This window comes from Streptopelia decaocto, assembly GCF_964273445.1.
Source record: "Streptopelia decaocto genome assembly, chromosome: 1".
In the NCBI taxonomy this organism is placed as follows: Eukaryota; Metazoa; Chordata; class Aves; order Columbiformes; family Columbidae; genus Streptopelia; species Streptopelia decaocto.
Genome location: NC_138663.1, coordinates 202316286 through 202330400, shown reverse-complemented (window position 1 = coordinate 202330400; position 14115 = coordinate 202316286). Strand labels below are relative to the sequence as shown.

Sequence of the window (14115 nt, the reverse complement as noted above, 5' to 3'; positions counted from 1 at the left end):
ACATCTACTGCACAGTTTTTAAAACAAAGATGCCTAGGTGTTTGTATGACGTATGACAAGTCCTGAAGCAGATGTGTATAGTATGAACAGATAAAGTGATCCCTACAAGTGCCTCTTAAAAGGAAGTTTAAGGGTGCAAAAAGGGTAATTAGGAGACTGCTTCCGATATAGCCCTGAACCTCTGCAAACTTATATGTTTATGTGAGATGTGCTCCCCTTGCTTTATCTGTCTGTTTTTTGTAAAGATATACATATTCTTGGTCAAGAAACACAGGTTCGCTTGTGCTATCAAATACTAAGTGCTTGCTTCTCCTCTGAAGCTCCCACAGGCCTCTTATAAGACTGGGAGGATGAGCTGCTTTGTTCAAGCAGAAAAAAAACATTGTTTTGCTGTTCACCAGGACTATTTTAATGTATAAATACGTGCAGTGGTAATGGTTTGGAATGAAAGAAGTAAGTTTTATGCTTCCCTTTTCATATTGAAAGCATTTAAATTATTTCTGTTTGTTGGATATTTTACAAGGAGAGTGACGGAAACATTGCATAATTAAAGTAAGCATATTTGCATTGTTATTAGGGGGCCAAGAATTGTTCTTAAAACATTTATTTCACCTTATATGCTGTAAGTGAAACTACCATATAAGAATAAAATCTGATATATATCCATAACGTAAGTGGTGTGGTATTTTTGTGACTGTGGTTGAATGTTATCCATAGCGAGCAAGAATACTTTTTTTTAGAAGGAGCCAATGATTTTTGACTTTGTGCAATGCAAAAAACTTAGGCTTCTCCAGGGGCAGCAGCATCAGTTTCTGTTCTGAGAGTATTTGTATAAAAATTCAAAAAGCATAATTTTACCAGCATGGTATTTACTGAATCAAACAATATCATTCTTATAGCCTTAGTAATGGAGTTTGGTTCACAGATAAAACTTGTGGGCAGAAAAATAAAGTTTTAAATCCATATAGTTCACCAAAAGTATCGTGTGGTGCTGTTCCATACCTACTTATTATCTCACTGATACGGAGACATGCCTTTACATCTTCCAGAAACAAATTCATCAAGAATGTTCAAAATTCTGTAGTGTATCACATTACAGAAAATGAAAAACTAATTTGAAGACTCAGTTTGTTGTTAATTTTAACACAAGTATCGATTCTCTGAAGGTTACCAAGCTGTATCTGTTTTCTTTGTACATGATGTTAAATTGAATTAGCTTTTTGTTTCACAGAACAGTGTACAAGCAAATAGGGTTTGTAATTAAGTGGCTCTTCTGAAATGGCATATATTCTGCCTGCAGAAAATACCACAGTTTCACAGTACACAATAAGCATCTCACAGAAGTCTGCATAGCTTCAAAAAGGCAGTTTCCATGCTTGACAGGAAGGCATAAGAGATTTTTCAACCCACTTTTGAAAATTTAGGGAGTAACTTGTGCAAATAAGATTTAGATAATTATCTTCCTTGCATAATAATAGACTTTTAAGTCTCATTCCTGTATATTTTGTGTAGAAACCTCTGGTTTTTAACAGAGATTTGGAATGATACGGAGTAACTGCCTAATTGTTGGTCACTGGATTTTGGTTCTCTGGAACTTAAAACATTAAAAGTACATGTATATTTTTTTTATGACTTTTGTCCTTTATTTTCAGCTGTGAAGTCTTCCAGACTGTTAGACATACTTTTGTGATATCCTTAACAACTGGATCTTGTGTTGTTTGCTCTGAGATACCGTATCTGAGAAACAGTGAAGAGATTTGTGTTCATATAACTTCTTTTATTTACACATGCTCTATTTTTCTCACATTAGAAATTCTACATTAACAAAAATATGGAAGCACTGTTCTGCAATGAACACACAGGAGAACGTACTGCTGCTCTGGACTTGTATGTCTGTGCATTTGGACAGAATTAAAAGGTTGGTGGGAAATACTTTGTCAGTGCCAGTCACACTGGTGGTAAGAACACTGTTTTTTTTCTGATCATAGATAATTACAAGATGTCAGAAATGTTTTGATGGAGGGGGATTCTGGAGTAACTCTAGACATGATTGAGACTTGGTTAGTTTGTATAATTCCTTGGAAAACTGCCATTTTTGATGCAGCATCACTGAGACTAATGGAAAGGGATGGGAAAAATCACCGTCTGGAAAGGGAAGCTACACATCTGCAGTCCTGAAATAGATGCGCATTCTTAAAAGTAGTGATGATTGATGGGATTATTATTATTCTTCCATCACTGGAAGCTTTAAAAGGAAGATTGGTTTTGTATGGTATGTATTGGTTTTATGTATATATGCGCACATATATATATACATATCTATGAAACAGTTCATTTCAAGCACAGATTTTATATCCGAAGCAGGAATTGGTCCAGGAAACTCGCATGTCTTGTTATTCAGGGGAGTAAAATTAGGTGATCAGACAGTGAAAATGAGTTTTTCTTGTGGTGAAACAGTTCAATCTCTTTTTCCCAGAGAAAATCCTTTTTAATTCGGGATTCATTATCTGCAACCTGGACCAGAAGATTGAAGTGTCACAGCAACGCATTCATTGTGACAATATTTTCTTCTCTTTCTAAATCCTCTCTGCTTCCCCCAAAGTGGTAGCGGAACAGACTGAACCAGTACAACTGGGAATGTGTTTTTGTACAAATGGGAATCACCTTTTGGAGTACAGAGCTACTGCCCATCCTGTGGTCTTGAGAACCCATGAAAAATGTTTGCTTATTACCCCCTGGAGATGACCACTGCCATGTGAAGCTTTCTCATCCGTTCCACCCGCCTACCATGAAATATTATGCATTGTATTCTTCTTAATATATATGTTCCTAAAAAAAATAGTTCAATATTTTAAGGTCTTGTTATGGAGGTTTTCAGTTCAAGGCACTCTGTACCAAGTAGGAAGCCTCTACCAGGAATTATATTTGCTGCTTTAGACCAAACAGATGAAATGATCAGAATGGGATGTTGAACTCTGTCAAAAGAGACATTGCAGGGCAATTATTTGTCAAAGACACTTCTAGGCAGGCAGAAGTGGTGTCTTCATTGCATTCCAAGCTTGAAAATCTATAATCAAATCTGTTGTGTTTTAGTAATGTTATCCGTGGTCAGCTGTCACTGCTAGGTACCATGTCACTTCACCCTTCCCTTGGCCACTGAATGCTTTCTGTGTGTCCTGACATGCTAGGTGTGTTTTCTCACTAATAACAGAGGGATTTATATCCCATTTTTCGCATAGAGCTAGATTCTGTGCAAAGATTTCCTCTGCCAAAAGCCACCTGGAGCTTATAGCAGTTAAAAATCACCCCATCTCGCCCATGCTTAATGGAGTTTATACATGAGATGGTGACGAATTTTCAAGCATTTGTAACAGCAGGATTTCAGTGTAAAAGCTGAATCTGTAAATAAACTGCATGATTTAGCTCACTTCTCAAAATGTGGAATCTTCTGATTTTTGTGCTAGTTTGGTGGGAGGCCTTGGGTCCCACTGTCTTCAAGCCAGGATATTGTCTGTGCACAATTGCCAATCCTTGGATTGCAAAAAAAAAAATCCAAACTAAACCAGTTTTGAATAAAACTTGACAGAGGGTGTGGAGAAGATTGTCAAGATTCTGGCTCCCGACTAGGGCTGCTGTGTGGGTGGCACTGGAATGTTTTGTATTCTCATCAGTGGCAAAGGGTATTTTGGGCTCCCTCAAGTTCCTTGGAACGGACAGGGAGCCCTTGAAATTTAAAGGGATTCTGGGCAGTCATTGAGAGTCAAGGCAGGTAGCTCTGTTTCAGATCTGGAAGTATCAAAATGTGAAATAATGAAACAAATCCTTTCTTTGGGAAGCTTAGCAGAGGTTTAAATACAAATGCAAATCCCTGGAAAGCTAAGAGAGTCAAAAGCCCACAGAGTTTGCAAGAAACTGTCCAGTTCAACTGAATATGTTCAGATTTGATGGGCAGAACATCTTAAAATGTCACATCTTGCAGAGAAGCAGAATGACTGGCTTTTCAGGAGACAGTATTTTTTTCCCCCCTTCTGTGACTGCTGTTGCTAGCATTTTTTAAATGCCAGTTTTTCCCAGGAGGTAAGAGAGATTAACCAGCACCCGCTTCTAATAATCCACTTGAGTTCTTGCTGCTGAAATATGTCCTGAATTTGAGTAGATGCTTCATTAAGGCTCACCACCTGCCTTTGATATCTGGCTTTAGCACAGGCTTGCTGTGTGATCGCAAGGATTCATTTAAGGCGAAAGTTTCAAAGGTGTCATCTAAGTAACACAGGTGCCTGCATTTTGAGAGAGGCTTAGTCACTGATGGCTGGATTCTCAAGGGGCCTTTGAAACCTAGAAAATATTATAATTTTTAATCAGTTTTCAGAAGTCTGCTTTCAGGTCGTGCTAAGGAGACTAGGAATTTCTCTATTGAGTTTAAGAGGATATGGGTTAAGTCCAAATACTAAATTGATGCCTCCCCATTTGAATTTTTCTATGCCTTTGACCTAGCTGCAGGGATTAAAACCTCTTTGATGCATTCTGTAGAGTGGTGCTTTGCAATAACTTGCAGTGATGCGCGAGTTCTAATGATCTTTTTCATCCTTCCTGTGGCTGAAACAAGGATGAAATACAGCAGAATCTGTGAATAATTAAACATAAATGCTATGATGAAATTTAAAAAATTCAGCTCCCTAGGTGGGAGAAAATACTTGGATAATACATGTAAGTACACAGTGTAGTAATGCTATGACCCACAGCAATTTGAAAATAAAGTTGATGGCTTATGGGAATACTAGTGGGAGAAGAACAAAACCTAAATATAGATTGGATACTTAAAAGGTACATTGTAGTAACATGTTCACTTTAAATTACTGGATATTTTCATGGAATGCTTGAGCTTCCTTTTAACACATCTACTTTTTTTTTTTTTTTTTGGTCTGTTTTCCTTCTTTTAACCTGGAGGGAACTAACACAACTAAATCTGGTTTTGTGCATGGTGAGGGGGAGCTCTGACCACCTGTTTCTGCAACAGGAAGGGCTTACATTACAAGAAATAACCTGGTCTTAATTATGGAAAATAATGATGACCTTTACTTCTGTACCCTTTGCTCATGTGATTGCTCCCACTTGGTCAGTGTTGCCAGGCTCATTCACAGTCTGCTCTTGAACAGTTCTCCACATCAGACGTTATTATCAGAACAAGCATATTGTACATGTGAAAATACAGAGTTCTTTTTCTTCATCACCATGTTTCTGAACCTTTAATCTTACACCTTCAGGCTTTTCTTCAGCTGAAGGGTTGATCATTTCTTAAAAAAAAAAAAAAAGAGCAAAAGAAAGAAGTATTGATTTTGTTATGTAACTTCAGAAGTTTTAGCAATATATTGTGGCAATGGTAGGAAAGGTCATAACACAACTAACAAGACTGTGATCTGGATTACGCTCTTCTTTCATTCAATTTACTGCCAGCAATTGTATTTAAAAGCAGCCATCCAGCACACTGATCATCTTCGTTTCTTGTACTGTGAAGTTAGTGGGACTAAATCACATGTGCAATGGGAGAACTGTGCAAAAGACTTTATAAGGCAGCACCTTTTGTGAATTATTGTTATAGCAATGTAAACAATTTATTTCTCTGTTCATTGACAACTTGATGAAATAAGTTGGATTGAACCATGTCACTTTTTTTGGAGGGATGTGAAGTGAAAACAACCTCAGTTTTATGTCAAGAAGTTTAATTTTAGTTATGATCAATTTAAATCTTCTTAATTACAAACCAATGATTTTCAAATCCTTGAAAAACATATAAATATTTAGGCTTCTTTGCTTTTTTTTTTTTTTTTTTTTACCAGAAAGGTTTGTAAAATGAAAGTGCAAATTTTGTGTGTGTGTATTTTCTGTTTCTGAATTAAAGAAAATAGGGCAGTAACCTGTGAAGAGAGCAGACTGAAAAAACAGCAAACATGTTACGAACTCAGCGTACGCTGGTTAAATAAGTGCTAAGTATTTCTGTCAGCCAGAAGGTGGTAGCAGAATTCTCCTGTAACAGCTCTGAATTGTGTTCCAGCAGGCATTCTCAATACAAAGTGATTTTGAAATGCAGTTCAGAAAACATATTTTTTTTAGTAGCAGGAACAAATAGCATTGACTCTTTTTTTTTTTTTTTTCATTTGGCAGCATCTTTGAGTAGAAAAGTGTCTGCACTTATGCCTGAGATGTCATGTGTCGAGAATGCATGTACGATCTGTTACTTGGGTTTTGTCTCTGTTTTTTGCAATTGTAATTATGATTTTTACAGACTTTTTAATGCCAAAGGGAGCCTTTTATGGGCTGAAATGACAAGAGATTTATTTTGCTCGTAGCATCGCAAGACTGGAAGTTGTCAGTCCCATGAGAAGACCAGATAACACATTATTTCCATCCAGAGGAATTCTGTCACTCTTTCACAGATCAGAACGCAAACGCGGAGAGCATTCTCCATCGGCTGGGACTGATGCAGCACCCCAATTGTGCTCTTAACAAGTGTAATGATAACTTTTTTCTACTTTTTTTACTATTTTATGATGGATTTGTGATACTTGTGTGACCCATGGGTAAGTCAGTTCACTGCAAATAGCCATTCCAACAAAGACACCCTTCAAGGAGAGACACTAGTGAGGAATTCAGGCTCTGGAGCACAGCCCGTCTTGCATTTCCCTCTGAACCATTGTATCACGGCTCTGATGATACTCAATACTCCTCTGCAGATTTCTTTAAGAAATTGTTCTGTATCTTAGAGATAGTTTCTATGGTAACTACAGTAATGGAGTTTTTTTTTAACTTAGTGGGCAGTTTGGAAATGGACAGAGCAGAGTTTTAATGTGACATTAGGAAGAGTCAGCATGATAAAATAAGCTAGAAAAATAAAAGCATTCTGTGCTTGATCTACGTATCAGTAAACTGGAACAGCAGTTCAAGAGAGCATCAGTCTCCTGGCTGGATTATAGGGCAAGCAGGCTGGAGCTGCTGGAACAGCGCAGGAAAGCAAATAAAAAGGGAGAGCCCCAGAGCAAGCCCTGACACTCTTTTTAAAAGTCTTTTTTAAAGTAGCAGCTTTTTAGAGTGACTGTGGCTTTCTTAGTCTCCTCTTGCTGAAGTTCCGACAGAGACAAACATTCTCCCAAGATTACAATAACAGAGCATTATGTTGTGTCTGTTTCTCTCCCTGTATAAATACACAATTCTTTGGGGCAGTATGTATAGGACAGTATGTATGGAATTGGTAATGATGCCGCAACAATTACAGTGATTAAGATGCTGAATGATCTGATTTAAAAAGGAGCAAAAGATGGCAGAAAATGCGAATAATGAGTAGATACAGATATCAATACAGGTACAGAATATAGATATAGAAAGCATGGTTAAAAAGACCCAACATATATGTACTATGTGGAAAACATGCCAAGATATTGAGGTAAGTTCAAAGATCTGTTTTGCACATATGCAGGGAAAGCATATTCACAGATGAGGTGTCTTTTAGGCAAAAATGTAGGTATTGCAAAGATGCCAAAGATAAAATTGTGGATTACATCCTAAGAGCTGGGCATTTGAAAAACCCCAGAGTAGTTTTGCCAACAGCCCTGTTTTCTCTTGAGGCAGAAGCTAGGAGGGGGTTAACCCAAAATGAACTTATTCCCTGAAAATACAAATATTTGTGTAATAAATAAAAAAATTCCTAGGAATATATTTAAAGATCATTACCATATTGCATACCAGTTCGCTGTCTGTATTTAACAGTTTCATCTCAAAAGAAGGAGAAAAAAATGTTTATTTTGGGGAATCAAAACAATGATATGAAATCAAAGACAGTTGATGAAGGATGATGCAAAAGAAATTATGCTACTAGTGGAGTGCTCAGTACTGTTACAAATAATACATGATCTTTCTATTTCACAGAATCACAGAATCGACTGGGTTGGAAAAGACCTCAGAGATCATCGAGTCCAACCCTTGGTCCAACTCCAGTCCATTTACTAGATCATGGCACTAAGTGCCATGTCCAATCTCAGCTTAAAAACCTCCAGAGACGGTGAGTCCAGCACCTCCCTGGGCAGCCATTCCAATGCCTGACCACTCTCTCTGTAAAGAATTTCTTTCTAATATCCAGCCTAAATTTCCCCTGGCAGAGTTTAAGTCCATGCCCCCTTGTCCCATTGCTGACTGCCTGGGAGAAGACACCAATCCCCACCTGGCTAGAACTTCCCTTCAGGTAGTTCTAGAGAGTGATGAGGTCACCTCTAAGCCTCCTCTTCTCTAGACTAAACAAGCCCAGCTCCCTCAGCCTCTCCCCATAGGGTTTGTGTTCAAGTCCCTTCACCAGTCTTGTTGCTCTTCTCTGGACCTGCTCCAGCACTTCAATGTCTTTCCTGAACTGAGGGACCCAGAACTGAACACAATACTCCAGGTGTGGCCTCACCAATGCAGAGTACAGGGGAAGGATCACTTCCCTTGTCCTGCTGACCACGCTATTTTTGATACATTTCATTAAAAAAATAGGGGGAAAAAAGACCACATTACTCAAAAATGCTTTGCAAATATGGAGTTCAGTTCAGCGTAGTACTGAAGTGCACAGTGACTGCACTTTCAACTGTGCAAGGCACAAAAGCATAATTCCTAGATAGACACAGTAATACATAATTCCTTTATCTCTTTTGTGAGAAATCCTAATGAAATCCAAAGATGTTCCTGTTTGGCTTAATTTGGTACTTGCCACCGCCTTTGAGATTATTGAATGTTATTTTATCTTCATAAAATGCTGAATGACTATTTGCTGAAAAATTGAGGTTCTTTTAAGATGCCTTTTATTGGACACCAAATTAATTGGGGTATCTGAACTCTATTAGTCATCTGAAACATCTCGATCTGTAATTTCTGCTCTTACTGACTTATTAATGTGGTTGTGGCAGGAGAGTAAGAGGGCAAAGAAGAAAATGTCAATGCAGTTATTTGGGAGTAATGCTTCCATCTGGAGAGCTACGAACACCACTTTTCTTGCAAAGAGGCTGGAGTGTACAAACCTTCTGTAGAGTCAGTTTCCTAGAAATGAAATGAAAACTCTGTTGCAGTAAGAAGTGGAAACCTCCACATTATGTAGAGTGTCTTCTGTGGACCCCTTCAAAATATTTTTCCTTGCTGTCAATGAGGGACCACGTGAGGAACGAGGAGACCCAACTGCTGCTTGTCCTCCACACTGCTCATATTCCCCTTTATCCTGTAGCACTGGTGGAAGTGAGATCTGTAGCCTGTGTCCATTTAACTGTAAATAAATGGATGTGTCAGTCAGTGAGAAATTTTAAAAAGGAGGAAAGCTGTGCAATTGATCATATGTAACCAGTATGAGAAACCAAGTGCTGAAACTACTGACACCGATAATGTTGTCAGGCATGAGTAATTAGAAGTAAGACCAGCAAAACCAGGGTACTTGTAATTTAAGCTTGTTGGCTGGACTGACAGATCTCCAAAGCAGGATGTGAATAGTCATGTGACCAGCTATTTAAGCTTAAATCCATAATAAAAATAATGAGTCATTACATACAGTGTATGAGTAGGCAATCAATTACTATAGATCTAAACCAAAATATCAACATTTTTATTTAAGAAAAGCCAGAGATCCTTGTCTTCAGACACTTGTGGTTGGAGAATAGGCCCCGGTGGGTGCAAGTGCGTTGCACACCGAGCTTGTGCTGGCAGTAGAAGACCACAGAGCTGTTCTGAGTGGATGCTTGGCTAGAGAACAAGTGGTAGGATGGTCAGGTCTCCTTTAGGATGGTCTCGGAACCATAGGTCAATCCCTAAACAAGAACGGTGCCCTGCAGTAATACGCAGTGGTGGATATGCCTCTGGGCAACGGGCACGTGTGAACTGCACAGTGTAGCCTGAGCATGACAACATCTGCCTGAGGTTGTTCTTGCTCTAGAAAGGCTGACACACTCAATATAAAAGGTGAAGACATTATATGTGATTAGATTGAGAACAGATTTTCTTAATTTTGAGTTTATTTGGTGAAATCATCTGGGGATTTCCTTCCAGATTTTTGCTCTGTTCTTTGCAGTTGATGGCAGTTTTCTTTCCATGTCATTTGCCTTTATTGCTGTGTGCCACAATCCCTGCTGAACACCCCCATAGAAAACTATAGCAGCAAGCAAAATATTTATCTGCACGCTACAGCCTGTGTCTGAACTTAAGGTGATGAGATGTGTATTTTTCTTACAATCTTCTAGTAATTTGAGTTATTATTCCACATTGGAAAAACAATCTCATCAGTAAGAGCTGTGAGAGTTCCCTGTTTTCACAGTTATGTGAATGCCACCCTTCCTGAAGTAATAATCGCTCGTTAACCTTACATTTGCTGCTCTTTCAGATTTCGCAGCCAGAACTGACACTGCTGACAGCTTGATAAACTGTTTGCCACTTACGATGGCTTTGCCTCTTCCAGGAACACTCTTTTCTACGCATAGTTACTTTGACGAACCCCCCTGATTTTAATCTGAAGCTTCTGTGCATATTAGGCAGCCTTTACTGCTGCAAAATTGCCAACAGTAACAAATGTGAAACTCTGACTCAAGAAAATGTTGCCTATAATAAAACAATGGTTTGTGTGAAAGAACAGATCTGTGGCACTTACGATATGGGCACCCCTTGATGTGATCCTAATTCCACACGTTGCTTTTGGCAGTATGATTATACAGTTGAAGACATAGTTTGCAGATTATATCATAGCATTTCATTTCATGATCTGCTTTGATAATTTTCTATTTGCTGTTTTGATATCTTGGTGACAAATGTACCGACAGGTGGTGCTGCTGCACTAAATCCAGCATATTCGGTCTTCATTTGGGAAAGGAGTGCTGGCACTTGTGTTTCAACATCCCAAGGATTTCTCAGGCTCTAAAGAAAAATATTATGAAATATTACTTGGGTATAATCTTTTCCATGTATCCCTGGGAAGATAATTATAATAATGAATAAAGATCTTTTATTATAACCACGTTATTGTGCTTGTATGTAGCATCTCTCAAAACAATTAGACTCATCCCATATGGGAAAGATCTTGGACTCCCTGGCTCTTCTTGCCTCTTGCAATGTACAATGTACATTTTTTTAATACTCACTGAAGTAAGTAACTATTTCCATACATAGTGCCTGGGAACAGAAAGACAGAAGAATTACTTGTCTGAGTCATGCAGGAAGTCTTTGTCAAGGCAAGGAATTAAATCCAGGTAACCTTTGTCATACCTAATTTACTTGCTGTTGGTCAGGCACACCTTTCTGAATAAATGATTTGGGAAAGGATGTCTGTCCTGTCCGGCAGTGACAGAAACATCAGCGTAACATCAGAATGGGCAGGAATGTGGGTACGTTACTACCTCTGTCCCCTTTTCCAGAAGCAATGAGGCATAGCTATTTTATTATGTTTGTTGTCATTAGTCAGGGCTACTGCTTGTTTGTCTGAGGCTACCAATAAACACAGTGTGATTCATACAAAGCTGCTTGAGGGATGGCTTGATTCCAAAAGCACAGTTTAGCCTTTATTTGGCAGTCGTTTGCTTAATGCAGAAAAATGTCTATGAAGGCTATGAAAAATGAATCTGTGCTGTAACATACAGCTTCTAAAATCCACTTGATTTATCCAGTAGAAGATATTACAGTATAAAGGAATAATGAAGACAATGCCTGCCTTCATTTTCTTTTATTTTTTGGTTATGCTGTCATCTTCCATATTACTGCAACTGATTCTGGCCTACACATAGTCACAGTAACTAATAAAATGTCTTTATAATCAAAGACAATCTGTGATGCCGAGCTTTGAAAGGGACATTTTTTTCTTCTGACTGTAACATATGTGGAATTTTCTTTCCCTTGTATGTTTGTTTTGATTTAATCCTGAACCGTATGGGGGAGATGCAGTGGCATGGAGTAGTAGAGCATTTGAAAAGGCGTAGTTACCTCTCCAGACATAGGGCACTGTTCATACGTTCTGCGTTACTATTGTGGGCTGTTTACTGTCTCCTTTGTTCTATGGGTAATCTAAAGCAATGTTTTCCTTCCAGGGGCCTCTGAATCTCAGGAGATCTTTGGGCTCCTTCCTGGGGCTCCTTGGCACTGGAGACGGTATGAGGGGAAGGCAAGCTTATTGTTTAAATGTGATATACATGGGCTGCCATTTCCAATGAAAAAATAGGTATATTGGCGTTCTACAAAGCAGGAAAGTTTGAAAATCATTGATCTAAACGATACTGCATACAGAGTGTGGAATGCAAAAGTGAATAACACAAATGTAAAAATACAGAAAGAAAACCGCTTATTACTGGGAAGAAAGCCCAGATTTTTCTGACCTACCTGAAGACGGCTAAGGAGGCAATTGCCTGGAAACTCTGAACAATTGGCTTCATCTCTGTTAGCATTTTAATTTGGATTGAGAGTGCACTTTTGAAGTGAACCTCCCAACCATCCCCAGTTTCTGTGCTTTGGCTCAGAGTGGTCTCGGAGCACCTCAGCTAGAACCCTCTCAGGTGAAACCATGCTGGAAGAGGCACTCCAGGAGCACACCCAGCCCATTTTAGATGGTAGTGAGCATGCAGGAGATTGGACTGGGTTAGAAGTAGTCTGAAGGAAACCCCCTGAAATACATGTGGTCTGGGCATCACGTCCTCAGTGGCAGAACTTCTGGTCTGCTGGCACAGGCGCAACTTAGCAGGGAGTGTGCAGTGGGGTTCCACCATTAATCATGGTGAGGCTGTGGTCCAGTCTTCAATGGAGATGTGTGGCAGCCTTCATGCTTTCAAAGTAGCCTTCTCTGAAACACATTGGTTCTCACAGATGTTTCTGTTATAGCTGAGACCTGTGTGGGCCCCAGTTAACCCTGTTGTTGCTGAGGAGAGAACAGGACTGCACTGAGATCCAGCCATCCAAGAAGATCAATGTGGGTGGCAAGGGGCTGTAGTGAGAGGGCCCTGCCATTGAGAAAGGAGACACCTGAGGGCTCAGGGACCAACTGGTTGACCAGTAAGAGAGCAAAGGCCTCAAGAAACCTCAGGTGTGTGTTGTTCTCCCTGCTGGAGTCCCAGTTACAAATTATTGTGCTCTAAAATGTTCATATTGTCTTGCCCAAATATTTTCTTGTATAAAACTTGCAGGTCCTGATAAACACAAGCTGGTTTAGCTCTCCCTATATAGTGTGAATAATTCTCTTCATTCCTTGATATTACTTTATTCAGGGTAGTTAAACTGTTTTATCATCTCCCTTCAGGCTCCTTTTATCTGACAGTATATATTAGACTCCTGTTTTCTCTATTTTCATGTTATAGTCTCCAATTTTGCTTTCATTTATTTGCCTATCTCTGTCTTAAAATATGTGGGATAAGCTAGCATACTGGTATGACATTTTGCTAAAGTAACAGAAAATTTCATATAATTCTAGGTAGATCATTACTGCATCATATAAAGCCCCTCAAGATTCAACTTGGTCTGTTTTAAAGACACCCACTGTTCCGGTTTCTTTTACTAACTCAGCTTTGTTAAATTATGTATCTAACAAAGAGGTTTTTTGTGGGGTTTTTGTATGATTTTAGTTCAGCAAGTGAGATCTACAGAAAATATGTTTACTTAAATGAGAAGTTAAAATTGTCTGATTTTTTTTTTCTTTTTAATTAATATTTCTTCTCCTTTGCTTACAGAAAAAGTCTGCAAAGCCTGCAGTCCCACAACAGGACTGGTATGGATGCCTTTGTACTTGGACATAATCTCATTAATATCACCAGGACTTTTTACAGGCATTAAGGTGCACTAATATAAACCCAATTTAGGGATTAAGACATAGCTATGACAACACACAAACCAACAGAAAAGCCCCAGCTAAAGAAGTGATGCATGGTTGGATGATGATAGACAGGCGGCATAAGTGGAAACACGAGGGATTTACAGGTTGCCCAGAGAGGTTGTGCAGCCTCCGTGTCTGGAGTTCTCCTTGACCAGACTGAGTAAAGCCCTGCACAACCTGGTGTGACCTCAGAGCTGACCCTGCTTTGGGCAGAAGGTTGGACTAGAGACCTCCCGAGGTCCCTTCCAATCTGATTTTCCCTGTGATCCTAT

At 39.1% G+C, this 14115-nt stretch overlaps 1 long non-coding RNA gene across 1 annotated transcript; it reads left to right on the top strand.

Annotated features, from left to right (window-relative positions):
- The first annotated feature begins 8005 nt into the window (after positions 1–8005).
- LOC309441426 lies at positions 8006–13742 on the top strand. The gene is made up of 3 exons (XR_014184371.1): positions 8006–8053; positions 12075–12135; positions 13701–13742. It is a non-coding gene; the product is annotated as an uncharacterized lncRNA (long non-coding RNA).
- Positions 13743–14115: the final 373 nt, after the last annotated feature.